At 42.3% G+C, this 14,740-nt stretch overlaps 1 long non-coding RNA gene across 8 annotated transcripts in view; it reads left to right on the plus strand.

The window, feature by feature from the left end:
• LOC307175076 overlaps window positions 1-14,740 on the plus strand; it is a 100,779-nt gene that overhangs the window by 64,259 nt on the left and 21,780 nt on the right. For 6 of the 8 annotated variants that reach the window (XR_013824248.1, XR_013824249.1, XR_013824250.1 and 3 more), the window contains exon 6: window positions 10,083-13,387. The exons of 1 other annotated variant lie outside the window; for it this stretch is intronic. This is a non-coding gene — a long non-coding RNA (uncharacterized lncRNA). The remainder of the gene's footprint in view (window positions 1-10,082; window positions 13,388-14,740) is intronic. One more of the 8 variants, XR_013824247.1, reaches the window with a different exon arrangement.

A 14,740-nucleotide genomic window follows, 5' to 3' on the forward strand; every position in this document is an offset into this window, starting at 1 on the left:
ACCTCCATACTGTTCTCCATAGTGACTGTATCAGTTTACATTCCCACCAGCAATGCAAGAGGGTTCCCTTTTCTCCACACCCTCTCCAGCATTTGTTGTTTGTACATTTTCTGATGATGCCCATTCTAACTGGTGTGAGGTGATACCTCATTGTAGTTTTGATTTGCATTTCTCTAATGATTAGTGATGTTGAGCAGCTTTTCATGTGCTTCTTGGCCATCTGTATGTCCTCTTAGGAGAAATGTCTATTTAGGTCTTCTGCCCATAGATTGGGTTATTTGTTTTTTTAATATTGAGCTGCATGAGCTGTTTATATATTTTGGAGATTAATCCTTTGTCCAATGATTCATTTGCAAATATTTTTTCCCATTCTGAGGGTTGTCTTTTCGTCTTGTTTGTAGTTTCCTTTGCTTTGCAGAAGGTTTTAAGTTTCATTAGGTCCCATTTGTTTATTTTTGTTTTTATTTCCATTACTCCAGGAGGTGGATCAAAGAATATCTTGCTGCGATTTATGTCAAAGAGTGTTCTTTCTATGTTTTCCTCTAAGAGTTTAAGTGTCCGGTCTTACATTTAGGTCTCTAATCCATTTTGAGGTTATTTTTGTGTATGGTGTTGGGGGGTGTTCTAATTTCATTCTTTTACATGTCGCTGTCCAGTTTTCCCAGCACCACTTATTGAAGAGGCTGTCTTTTCCCCATTGTATATCCTTGCCTCCTTTGTCATAGATTAGTTGACCATAGGTGCATGGTTTTATCTCTAGGCTTTCTATCCTGTTCCACTGATCTGTATTTCTGTTTTTCTGCCAGTACCATGTTGTCTTAATTACTGTAGCTTTGTAATATAGTCTGAAGTCAGGGAGTCTGATTCCTCCAGCTGTTTTTTTTCCCTCAAGACCGCTTTGGCTATTTGGGGTCTTTTGTGTCTCCATACAAATTTTAAGATTTTTTGTTCTAGTTCTGTAAAAAATGCCATTGGTTGGGGCTTCCCTGGTGGCGCAGTGGTTGAGAGTCCGCCTGCCAATGCAAGGGACACAGATTCGTGCCCCAGTCCGGGAGGATCCCACATGCCGCAGAGCAGCTGGGCCCGTGAGCCGTGGCTGCTGAGCCTGCACTCTGCAACAGGAGAGGCCATGACAGTGAGAGGCCTGTGTACTGCCAAAAAAAAAAAAAAAAATTCCATTGGTAATTTGATAGGGATTGCATTCAATCTGTAGATTGCTTTGGGTAGTATAGTCATTTTCACAATATTGATTCTTCCAATCCAAGAACATGGTATATCTCTCCATCTGTTTGTATCATCTTTAATTTCTTTCATCACTGTCTTAGAGTTTTCTGCATACAGGTCTTTTGTCTCCCTAGGTAGGTTTTTTCCTAGATGTTTTATTCTTTTTGTTGCAGTGGTAAATGGGAGTGTTTGATAGAATTCACCTTAATTTCTCTTTCAGATTTTTCATCATTAGTGTATAGCAGTGCAAGAGATTTCTGTGCATTAATTTTGTATCCTGCAGCTTTACTGAATTCATTGATTAGCTCTGGTAGTTTTCTGGTGGCATCTTTAGGATTCTCTACGTATAGTATCATGTCATCTGCAAACAGTGACAGTTTTACTTCTTCTTTTCCAGTTTGTATTCCTTTTATTTCTTTTTCTTCTCTGATTGCCGTGGCTAGGACTTTCAAAACTATGTTGAATAATAGTGGTTAGAATGGACATCCTTGTCTTGTTCCTGATCTTAGAGGAAATGCTTTCAGTTTTTCACCATTGAGAATGATTTTGCTATGGGTTTGTCATACATGGCCTTTATTATGTCGAGGTAGGTTCCCTCTATGCCCACTTTCTGGAGAGTTTTTATCAAAATGGGTGTTGAATTTTGTCAAAAGCTTTTTCTGCATCTATTGAGAGGATCATATGGTTTTTCTTCTTCAATTTGTTAATAAGGTTATCACATTGATTGATTTGCGTATATTGAAGAATCCTTGCATCCCTGGGATAAATCCCACTTGATCTTGGTATATGATCCTTTTAATGTGTTGTTGGATTCTGTTTGCTAGTATCTTGTTCAGGATTTTTGCATCTGTATTCACCAGTGATGTTGGTCTGTAATTTTCTTTTTTTTGTAGCATCTTTGTCTGGTTTTGGTATCAGGGTGATGGTGGCCTCAGAGAATGAGTTTGGGAGTGTTCCTTCCTCTGCAATTTTTTTGAATGAGTTTGAGAAGGATGGGTGTTAGCTCATCTCTAAATGTTTGATAGAATTCACCTGTGAAGCCATCTGGTTCTGGACTTTTGTTTGTTGGAAGAATTTTTTTTTTTTTTTTTTGTGGTACATGGGCCTCTCACTGTTGTGGCCTCTCCCGTTGCGGAGCACAGGCTCCAGACGCACAGGCTCAGCAGCCATGGCTCATGGCTCAGCCGCACCGCAGCATGTGGGATCTTCCCGGACCGGGGCACGAACCCGTTTCCCCTGCATCGGCAGGCGGACTCTCAACCACTGCGCCACCAGGGAAGCCCTGTTGGAAGATTTTTAATCACAGTTTCAATTTCATTACTTGTGATTTGCCTCTTCATATTTCCTATTTCTTCCTGGTTCAGTCTTGGAAGGTTATACTTTTCTAAGAATTTGTCCATTCCTCCAGGTTGTCCATTTTATTGGCATAGAGTTGCTTGTAGTAGTCTCTTAGGATGCTTTGTATTTATGCAGTGTCTGTTGTAACTTCCCTTTTTCATTTCTAATGTTATTGATTTGAGTTCTCTCCCTCTTTTTCTTGATGAGGCTGGCTAATGGTTTATCAATTTTGTTTATCTTCTCAAAGAACCAGCTTTTAGTTTTATTCATCTTTGCTTTTGTTTTCTTTTTTCTATTTCATTTATTTCTGCTCTGATCTTTATGATTTCTTTCCTTCTGCTAACTTTGGGTTTTGTTTGTTCTTCTTTCTCTAGTTCCTTTAGGTGTAAGTTTAGATTGTTTATTTGAAATTTTTCTTATTTCTTAAGGTAGGCTTGTATTGCTATAAAATTCCCTCTTAGAACTGCTTTTTGCTGCATCCTATAGGTTTTGGATCCTCATGTTTTCATTGTCATTTGTCTCTAGGTATCTTTTGATATCCTCTGATTTCTTCAGTGATCTCTTGGCATTTAGTAACGTATTGTTTAGCCTCCACGTACTTGTGTATTTTACGTTTTTTTCCCTGTAATTGGTTTCTAATCTGATAGAGTTGTGGTCAGAAAAGATGCTTGATATGATTTCAGTTTTCTTAAATTTACTGAGGTTTGATTTGTGACCCAAGATGTGACCTATCCTGGAGAATGTTCTGTGCGCACTTGAGAAAAAAGTGTAATCTGCTGTTTTTGGATGGAATGTCCTATAAATATCCATTAAATCTATCTGGTCTATTGTGTCATTTAAAGCTTGTGTTTCCTTATTAATTTTCTGTTTGGATGATCTGTCCATTGGTGTAAGTGAGGTGTTAAAAGTCCCCCACTGTTATTATGTTACTGTCGATTTCCCCTTTTATAGCTGTTAGCTGTTGCCTTATGTATTGAGGTTCTCCTATGTTGGGTGCATATATATTTATAACTGTTATATCTTCTTGGATTGATCCCTTGATCATTATGTAGTGTCCTTCCTTGTCTCCTGTAACATTCTTTATTTTAAAGTCTATTTTATCTGATATGAGTATTGCTACTCCACCTTTCTTTTGATTTCCATTTGCATGGAATATCTTTTTCCATCCCCTCACTTTCAGTCTGTGTCCCTAGGTCTGAAGTGAGTCTGTTGTGGACAACATATATATGGGTCTTGTTTTTGTATCCATTCAGCAAGCCTTTGTCTTTTGCTTGGAGCATTTAATCCATTCACGTTTAAGGTAATTATCGATATGTATGTTCCTGTTACCATTTTCTTAATTTTTATGGGTTTGTTTTTGTAGGTCCTTTTCATCTCTTGTGTTTCCAACTTAGAGAAGTTCCTCTAGCATTTGTTTTAGAGCCGGTTTGGTGGTGGTGAATTCCCTTAGCTTTTGCTTGTCTGTAAAGCTTTTGATTTCTCCATCAAATCTGAATGAGATCCTTGCCTGGTAGAGTAATCTTGGTTGTAGGTTCTTCCCTTTCATCACTTTACATATGTCATGCCACTCTCTTCTGGCTTGTAGCGTTTCTGCTAAGAAATCAGCTGTTAACCTTATGGGAGTTCCCTTCTATGTTATTTGTCATTTTTCCCTTGTTGCTTTCAATAATTTTTCTTTAATTTTTGCCAATTTGATTACTCTGTATCTCTGCATGTTTCTCCTTGGGTTTATCCTGCCTGGGACTGTCCACTTCCTGGACTTGATTAACTATTTCCTTTCCCATGTTAGGGAAGTTTTCGACTATAATCTCTTCAAATATTTTTCAGGTCCTTTCTCTCTCTCTTCTCCTTCCCTATAGGGACCCCTATAACGCAAATGTTGTTGCATTTAATGTCCCATAGGTCTCTTAAGCTGTCTTCATTTCTTTTCATTCTTTTTTCTTTATTCTGTTCTGCAGCAGTGAATTCCACCATTCTGTGTTCCAGGTCACTTATCTGTTCTTCTGCCTCAGTTATTCTGCTATTGATGCCTTCTAGTGTATTTTTCATTTCAGTTACTGTGTTGTTCTTCTCTGTTTGTCTGTTCTTTAATTCTTAGATCTTTGTTAAACACTTCTTGCATCTTCTTGATCTTGGCCTCCATTCCTTTTCCTAGGTCCTGGATCATCTTCACTATCATTATTCTTTCTTTTTCTTTTTTTTTTGGTACGCGGGCTTCTCACTGTTGTGGCCTCTCCCGTTGCAGAGCACAGGCTCCGGATGCGCGGGCTCAGCGGCCATGGCTTACGGGCCCAGCCACTCCGCGGCATGTGGGATCTTCCCCAACCGGGGCACGAACCCATGTCCCCCTGCATTGGCAGGTGGACTCTGAACCACTGCGCCACCAGGGAAGCCCACTATCATTATTCTGAATTCTTTTTCTGGAAGTTTGCCTATCTCCACTTCATTTAGTTTTTCTCCGGTTTTATCTTGTTCCTTCATCTGGTGCATAGCCCTCTGCCTTTTCATCTTGTCTGTCTTTCTGTGAATGTGGTTTTTGGTCCACAGGCTTCAGGATTGTAATTCTTCTTGCTTCTGCTGTCTGCCCTCTGGTGGATGAGGTTATCTAAGGGGCTTGTGCACGTTCCTGATGGGAGAGACTGGTGGTAGGTAGAGCTGAGTGTTACTTTGGTGGGCAGAGCTCAGTATAACTTTAATCTGCTTGTCTGCTAATGGATGGGGCTAGGTTCCCTCTCTGTTGGCTGTTTGGCCTGAGGTGACCCAACACTGGAGCCTTACCAGGGTCTTTGGTGGGGCTAATGGCAGACTCTGGGAGGACTCACGCCAAAGAGTACTTCCCAGAACTTCTGCTGCCGGTGTCCTTGTCCTCACGGTGAGCCACAGCCACCCCCCACCTCTGCAGGAGACCCTCCAACACTAGTTGGTAGGTGTGGTTCAGTCTCCTATGGGGTCACTGCTCCTTCCCCTGAGTCCCAGTGCACACACTACTTTGTGTGTGCCCTCCAAGATTGGAGTCTCTGCTTCCCCCAGTCCTGTTGAAGTTCTGCAATCAAATCCCAGTAGCCTTCAAAGTCTGATTCTCTAGGAATTCCTCCTCCTGTTGCCAGATCCCCAGGTTGGGAAGTGTGACATGGGGCTCAGAACCTTCCCTCCAGTGGGTGGATTTCTGTGGTATAAGTGTTCTCCAGTTTGTGAGTCACCCACCCAGCAGTTATGGGATTTGATTTTATTGTGATTGCGCCCCTCCTGCCATCTCATTGTGGCTTCTCCTTTGTCTTTGGATGTGGGGTATCTTTTTTGGTGAGTTCCAGTGTCTTCCTGTCGATGATCGTTCAGCAGTTAGTTGTGATTCCGGTGCTCTCGCAAGAGGGAGTGAGAGCGCGTCCTTCTACTCTGCCACCTTGAACCAATCCTAGATGGCCCGTTCTTACAGATCTTCAGATTTGTTGGCCTCTGCAGTTGCATGAGCCAGTCAGCCAGTTCTTTATAATGAATCAATCTCACATAAGTCCTGTTAGCCGTTTTCCTTCAGTTTTGGTCAGTAATCCTTTTCTTGTCTAGTTTGCTAATGTTTTTCATGTAAGATATGTCACAAGATTGATGGCCTCAAACCTTCAGCTTCAGCTTTCCTTCTTTTGCAAGTTAGGATTGGGTTTAGGGCAACTCCCCACCAAGCTTTTTTTATTGCTACCATTTAAAGGTGAGTTCTAATCCAGGAGCCTGTCAGTTTGAACATCAATTGGATCATTTTTGAGGGGAGTGGTTCGGTACCAATGGGTTGCGGAGCTCCCTATAGTCAGCCACGTCAGACTCCGAGCCTGATAGTTTTCCTGTAATTTTGCCGAATTAGTTGACTAGCTCAAATAACTTTTTGTTGATAAAGGAAGTTTTATTTATAAGATGATATAGTCTGTGTTGTGTGCATAGACACAGTTTTAATTTTTCCATTGACACGTGGGTGCCTTTTATTTGTTTCCTCAAGACTGGGTAGAACCTCTAGTACACTATTGAGTAACAGTGGTGAAGGCCAGCTTCCTGGCCTTGTTTCTGATTTCAAGAATAAATCTTTAACTTGAGCATGATGTTTCCTGTGGCTTTGTATACTACTCTTTTCCATATTGAACAAATTTCCTTTTATTCCTACTTTCTTGAGTGTTTGTATCATGAAATAGCACTGGATTTTGATTATAGCTTTTTCTGTAATAATTGATATGATCATGTGTTTTTACTTCACACCTTTATTGTGGTTTAATACATTGCTTAGTTTTAATGTTGAACAACCTGACCTTTCTGGTGTAGAGACATTTGCTTGTGGCATCATCCGTTTCATGTTCAGTTGGTTTCATGCTCTTATTTGTGGAGGATTCTTACATTCCTATTTATAAGGTATACTGCTGTTGTTTTCTTTTTTATGATGTATTTGTGTGATTTTTATTCATTTGGTTTGGTGTTAGTGGTTTGGAGGGTTAGCATTAGGGCTGAGACTGGTGTGGGGGCCAAGTTGGGTCGTGGTTTATGTTTGCTGTTGCGATCTAATTTTTATGGTTATGACTTACTTATGCATATGGTTAATTAATAAGCATTACGGTTTGATTATGGTTATGGTTTTGTTTATTGGTTAAGGTTTATGGTTTTGGTCTCAGGGTCTTTGGCCTTAGGGTTCTGTGTTGGAGTATGGGTGTTAGGGTATGGGTTAGAATTAGGGTACAGGTAGGATATGGGTATGAATATGGGTTAGGGTAAGGTACAGGTTTAGGGTATAGGCTAGAGCTAAGGTTAGGTCAGGGTTTAGGGTCAGGGTCAGAGTTTAGGGTTAGGGTCAGTGTCAGGATTAGGGGTCAGGGTTGAGCTAGGCCATTGCTTTTCTCCTTCTCCTGTTCTGGGCTCTGATAGAAGATGAATGAAATGTCTGCTCTGGCCACTCACTGTTCCAAACTGAACTCAACCTCAGCCAAGTGTTCTTAGGGTCTCAGAGGTCATGCAGGGTTTCCCTCCACGCTCCCACCTGGGAAGGGTGATGCAGGCCCCACTCTGTCAGGGCAGCCCCACGTCCAGCAGAGCCCTGACATGCAGGGTACTCAGTAGACACGTGTGGATTTTTTTTTTTTTTTTTTTTTTTTTTTTTTGGCTGTGTTGGGTCTTCGATGCTGCACACGGGCTTTCTCTAGTTGCAGCGAGCGGGGGCTACTCTTTGTTGTGGTGCACGGGCTTCTCATTGTGGTGACTTCTCTTGTTGTGGAGCATGGGCTCTAGGCACATGGGCTTCCGTAGTTGTGGCACGCAGGCTCAGTAGTTGTGGCATGCAGGCTCAGTAGTTGTGGCACACGGGCTCTAGAACGCAGGCTTGGTAGTTGTGGCGCATGGGCTCAGTTGCTCCGCAGCATGTGAGATCTTCCCAGACCAGGGCTTGAACCCGTGTCCCCTGCATCGGCGGGCGGATTCCCAACCACTGCACCACCAGGGAAGCCCCGACGTGTGGATTTTATACAGGAGTGGGTGCATTGAGCTGCCAGCCCCCAGGTGCTGCCTTCTTGAGGTCTGGTGGGGCCCTCCTGGGACTGGATGTGTTCTTTGTTCCATCTGCATGGGTGTAGAAACAGGACTCAGAACAGCCCTTGGCCTCTGAGCATCCAGGCAGACATCCATGGTCTTCCAGCTCAGGTCAGCCTTGGCCCCTCAAGCCCCCTGTGGCCAGTTACTGATTGTGCTGCTGGGTAATTGAACAACTACCTGGGCAGCCTAGACAGTTCCTTGGGATGTTTCAGTTCCCAACATCCATGTCATTGAGACAAATATCTCTTCCCTTACAGCCTCTTAGCCTGCCAAGACAAGTAATAACCCTCCAAATGTTGAGCTTGGCCCTGGTCATGACAATAATGAACAGACTGTGGCCCTGAAATTCTTTGACCTTCTGGTTGTAACAAAGATTGACATTCATGTTCATTGAGAATCAAAGGTATGGAAGCATCTGGGCCTCCTAGCAGGCAGTTTCATGTTGTGGCCATATGGCCTTGGGGAGATATGTGCATCCCTGGCCCATACCCTGTGGTCTCTGGAAAGACACCAACTGTGTTATCATGGTATAAAATAATCCACGAGACTCCCTCTGTTTCATTTCAACTACTGCAACTCTAGTAGTTGGTCTCTGCTCTTCATAGAGAGAAGAGACTGGAAAATGAGCAAATTTGTTCCTTGTGGGTGAGTGAGTAATGTGGCCAAGGGGTAGGCATGGCTCCCACCCCCCAGGGCCAGGAATGAGGTCTGTGTGCCTTCTGAGGGCACACAGGCTATTCTTGGCCAGTCTTTAAAATGTGAGGACCGGATGCCCAAACCAGGAACCCTGAGTTTACCACCAGCAACAAAGTTGCTTTTTCAGCAAATGGAAGAGCTTCTTGCCAAACTGGGAGGACAGGATTGGATGAGTGGCCACAGCCCCTGACCCTAAGTGAATCCCGTCCTTCCTTGGGCTTCAGATACACAGCTATGCAGTAGGCTGTCAGTAACGTGGTATCTGCTGCTTTCCGCAACCCAGCATTTATTCTCAACATCTCAGCTTTTGGGAATTACATCTTGCCTGCTTCCGGTCCACACATTTGCAGAGGATTGATCCCATGTTCCACCCCCCCTTGAAGATGGACATATGATCCACCTCTAGCCAATCCCATGTTCCATCCTCTTGGCACTCTGGTGGGTTCAAGCATGAGACCATGACCTAAGCCAGAGCAAAGGTATTTAAAGCCATGACTTTTCATGGAACCTAAAGAAGGAGAGACCCTTCGCAGTAGGATGGACATGAGTGGGTGTTAGCCTGCAGTTGCTGAAGGCTCCTGATGCAGAGAGACTGTGCCTGTGGATGGGGCCACCACAAAGTCACTTAGTAAGAGAAAGGGACCAGGTCATACTGTGAGAGTGTGAGCTTGTCTCACCAGGCTCAAAACCACTCCTATAACTGCCTCTTGCAAGTATATTATTTTCTATCATTAAGAAATTTATTAAATTTATTAACTTATTTCCTGTCAGTAAGTGTGTCCAGTCCCTTGGAATCAAAAAATTCCTTGCTGACACATCAGAACCAATAATCCCTGAGGCTCCCTTTGGCAGGGTGTCCTCACCTGGGGGGTCATGGTGGGCAGAGGTGGCAACACTGGGTGGGGTCAGATCTTAGGGGAGCTGCTGGGCATCTCTGTTCTTGTTCCTTCCCTGTCTAGAAGAGGGAAACCCCAGAGTAATGAGAGGAGAACCAGCAGCGGAAAGGGGTCCCTGGGTGGCTAATTGGTCTGTTTGTATTTGCCTTATTTTAGGGGCATTTTGTTAATGTGTTTTTATTACAAAATCACCCATTTCCTCTACATTTCCAGTTTGATACAATAGCTTTCTCTTATTTGACTTTTAATTTTTCCTTCCTTCTAGCTTCCTACAGAATTGTCACAATGAATGAACACATTTTGATACCTTTTTATATATTAACTGAAGTCCATATTTTATTCTAATTCCCTTTGTTTTTCCTTTTTCTGTCCCAGATCCCATCCAGGGCACCACATAACATGTAGTCATCATGTCTGTCTGGCCTTTGACAGTTTCTCAGACTCTCCTTGTTCTTTGTGGAGGAGGACTCGTCAGGTATTTTGTAGACTGTCCCATGTTGGGATTTACGTGGTGTTTTTCTGTCATGATAAGACTGGGTTTATGGGTTTTGAGGAAGCAAATCACAGAGGTCAACTGCGTTCTCATCATTTTAGGTCAAGTGCGTTCTCATCATTTTAGGTCAAAGGAACAGGCTCTCAAGGCAACTTATCACCATTCATGTTAACTTTGGTCACGTGGCTGAGGTCCTGTTTGTCAGTTTTCCCTGCTGTGAAGTTATTTTTCCCATGTCCATGCTGTGTATCTTATTTAGGAAGAACCCACACTTCAGAAGAGGGTTACCCTCCTCGATGGATGGATGGCTGTGTGTCTACATCAGTTATTTGGAATTCTTCTGCATAGGACATTTCTATTCAACACAGTTCGTAAAAAGTGTTTGTAGTCATTTTACTAGTGTGGACACCTGAATAGTTTTTACACTTGTGGTTATAATTCAGCAGTACAGTACAGTATTTGGGTGCTTAGTTCATTCTTGCTTTGACTGTTGAGAGCTTTCTCCACTGTCTCATGGAATTATGTCAAATGAAAACATCTTGTGAGTCGTCCGTCCCCCCAGCCCCCTGCTGGTACTTCTTTACTTTGATACTTTAAGATTATCCTGGCTCATATATTTACTGAGTCCTAGTAGCAGCCATTTCTTCAAAGAGCCCTGATACCTTTAATTAGAGGATGGTATTAAAAACACGTTTGAAAGCTAAATGTACTCAGCTGATAATGCACTGAAATATATATGCATGTATTCCAACCTGTGCATATACACCTAATTATAAAGATTTCTATGTGGAACTGTCTGTATCCATGTTAAACTAAAGATGAATTTATATAGATGTCATCACCCTGATCCATTATTACATGGATATTGTAACCTTCTCCCTTTGCTTATCTGTAGCTTCCTATTCCAATGGTTAGAAACCTGGCTTCCACCATCTGTCATTTTTTGAATTCATTGCTTGTTCCATTCCAGATTACAGATACAGTGGCTTCAACATTCTTAGCTCCTGCCTGCAGGGAAAGAACTTTGAGTCCACTGTTTGGGTACAGTACATTTTGCATTTAGTCTAGAGATTCCATTTACTTCCAGAATTACTAAGGTCAGCACCTTTTGTCCCACTACCAACAGTGAGGTTTTCTCATACATTACTAAATCAGTTTTTGTTAAATTCTGTAATGCATCCTGTGGCACTCCCATATGCTAAATAACTAAAATTGAATACATTATGATTTATTTGTTGGGCTGTAAAAGTTTCTGGGTTTAGACAAATGCATAGTGGCAGGTATTCATCACTGAAGTATTGTATGGAATATTTCAGTCCCCCACCCATAACCTGTTTACCGTCTGTTTTACCTGTTTCCGAATGTCATAAATGGGGTCATACAGTGTTTAGCACTTCAGACTGGATTCTTCTACTTAGCAATATACATGTAAGGTTCATCTATGTTTTTGCATGGGTTGATGGTTCACTCCTTTGCTATACCATTGCATATATGGAAGGAAAAATAATTTTCCCTCTACCCTTCTTTGTTCTTCATTGAGGTCCCCTCCTTACCCCCCATAAAAAATGAAAGGCAGATGAACTGGAGACAAATAATCAGAAGTTTAATAACATATGTACCTCCTATATGCAAGGGAGATACTCAGGAACACTGAGTAATGCCCTGAAATGTCCCAAACCATCACCTTAAATACCATCTTCATCTAAAGACAAAAGAAAGGAAGGGTATGGGTGTTGTGCAGATTTAAGTAGTAGCTTTCTCCATTGGTAGAGTTTCTTGAGATTTAGTCATCCTTCCTATTCCTTGCAATGGAAAGGGAGATAACCTTTCAAATGGAGATTTCCCTTATAAATATATATATTTCCCTCACAAAAGGGCAATCTTGACTTGGTTTTCAGAGATTCTCATGTTGTCTTCTTTTTAAAAAAAAAACAAAAAATAATCAGCTCAAAATAATCCTTATGCCAAGAGGCATATTGGGGTGGCATATTCCGCTCCCCTTGAAATGGAGGTACCCCAATTTGCTTATGCATTCTTCTGCTGAAGAACATCCTGGTTTCTTTAAGTTTATAGCCATTATGAGTAGAAGTGCTGTGCTTAATTACATCCTTGTTTGCGTTTGGACATAGTTCTGAAAAGCAGTTGTCTAAATACTGGAGGCAGGATGTTGGATCCTGAGGTGAGTCTTATTTAGCTTTGGAAAAAACTTCCAAAATATCTTTTAAAGTAGCTGTATATGCATTTCACCAGCAGTAGAGGAGAGTTCCTGTTCACCTCCCATCAATCAGTAGTGGCTTTTTTTTGGAGTTTATTAATTCTAATAGGTGTGCAGTGCTATCTCTGTTTCCATTTGTAATTCCCTAATGGTATATGATGTTGGGCATATTCTTGTATGCTTATTTACTGTCTGTATAATCTTCTTTGGCCAGGTGTCTGTTCTAATCTTCACCCATTTTTAAGGAGGTTTGTTCTAGATTTCTTGGTGTAATTTGAGTACAAATCTTTTATCATGTTGCAAATAATTTTTCTTTCAGTTTGTGGCATGTCTTTTGGTTTTCTGAATAAGGTATTTCATGGAGTCTAATGTTTTAAATTTTTAAAGTCCATGTTCATTTTATTTCTTTTGTGGATAGGCTTTTGAGGTTTTGTGTTAAAATCCATCACCAAATCCAAGGTAATGTAGATTTGCTTCTGTGTTTTCATCTACAGTTTTTATAGTTTTCCATTTTAAATTTGTCTGTGGACAATTTTGAGTGAGTTTTGGTGTAGGCTGTAAAGTTTGTGTCTACATTCTTTTGATTGCATATGGTTTCCAATTATTCTGTAACTCTTTTTGGAGAAGTCATGGGATATTTGGCTCCATTTCAGTTTGAATTTCCAAATTTAGTGGTTTCTGCAGGCTTGCCAGCTTGGAGCATGGGCTCCACTGAACTGAGAGGTTGTGACCTGCACTTCCCAGTTGACCAGCAGGAGGTGGTACGCCCACCTTGCTGATCCTTGAGGTGCATATGTGCTCCACTGATGAACTTGGCTTGTGAAGGAACTTGGCTTCTCATGCTGCTGATTGAAGTTCAGTCTCTTCAGGATCCGCCATGGTTTCAGCATTGGGACAACACTGTTGAGTCCATGCAGGCAGGAACCAGATGTCTTCAGGAACTGCCAGGAGGCACCACCATGGGACGAAAAGGTGAGGAAAAGGTGGGGAGAAACCTCCTGTGTGTGCTTTACTGCTAAGCGGTGGGGCGGGGGGGGGGGGGGGGGTGTCCATTTTCAGAGGACCCAGCAGAGGAAGGGCTTGATGTGGAAAATTGTGGATATTAGTTTTGTGTGTGGTGTTGACAGTGTCTGGTGTTCTTTGATGTTTGGTGTAGAGCTTTCTTGGCACCATTTATTGAGGGGACTGTCCTTTCCCTGTCTTGTGTTCTTGGCTCCTTTGTCATGAATTAACTGATGACGTACAAATGGGTTTCGGTTCCTCCGGCCCATACACCTGTTTTTGTGCCAGAACTACACTGTTTTAGTTACTATAGCTTCATAGTGTAGTAGGAAGTCACGGAGGGAGATGCTTCCAGCTGTGTTTTTCTCTTAGGCTCACTTAGGCTATTCAGGGTTCTTTGTTGTTCCATACAATTGGTAGGATTGTTTGTTCTGTTTCCATGAGAAATGCAGTTTGAATATTGGAGGGATTACATTGAATGTGTACACTGCTTTTTTTGCCAAATTAAGTTGTATGGACCCCTCCTTGGGATCCATACAGCTACATAGTTGTCTAAATATAGCCAGTCCTCTACTAGTGAGTGAGATTGAACAATTGGCTGTCTCGTTGAACTGGTTCCCCAAAAGGGGACTAGACTGGACGAGAGGCCACCACATGGTAAGAATATCTCTTTGTTTTCTGTGTGTGTTGTACGTCCTAGTCTGTTCTTTATACGATTGAAGCTTCAGTCTCTGTTGTCTGTCCTAATGCTCTTGAAACCCCTTGCTGCAAATGTGGGCACACGCTGAGCATTTTTAAAGGTCACTGGGGCACTTACCACTGGAAGACTTCCACGAAAGGATAAGTCTGTCACAGAGCAGGGTAGATGAGCACTAGGCATCCTGCTGACTGAAAAAAATGTAAGTAGGCAACTGTGAATGCTCACAGCCCCCAGAACCCCTGCTGCATTCCCACCTTCAGGATGTAATCAAAAACCCAAGAGCACATCCTTGGTGTTGGTCTGTTGTATCCCAATTTGCCATCCCGGGGCAGGGTACATGTCTCTGTTGGACAGGTCTCTCCCCACTACCCTCCACTGCAGATCCCTAGGGATCCCTTCTCAGACACAAACTCTTTACAAATGTTTCTGCCAGATTTCAGGAAAATCACCTTGCCTACTGGGAAAACAAGAAAAGGACCCCCAAATCGTCCAAAGTCCTTGGGTCCTTGTAGCTGAGCAAATGGAGAACTGGACACACGCCAAAGGGGCATTTGGCCTCCCTGCCCAATTTAGTCTGAGGAATATTCCACAGTCCTTTCCCCACTTGGGTGAGTGTCCAAACC

Source organism: Stenella coeruleoalba (genome assembly GCF_951394435.1).
Source record: "Stenella coeruleoalba genome assembly, chromosome: 16".
In the NCBI taxonomy this organism is placed as follows: Eukaryota; Metazoa; Chordata; class Mammalia; order Artiodactyla; family Delphinidae; genus Stenella; species Stenella coeruleoalba.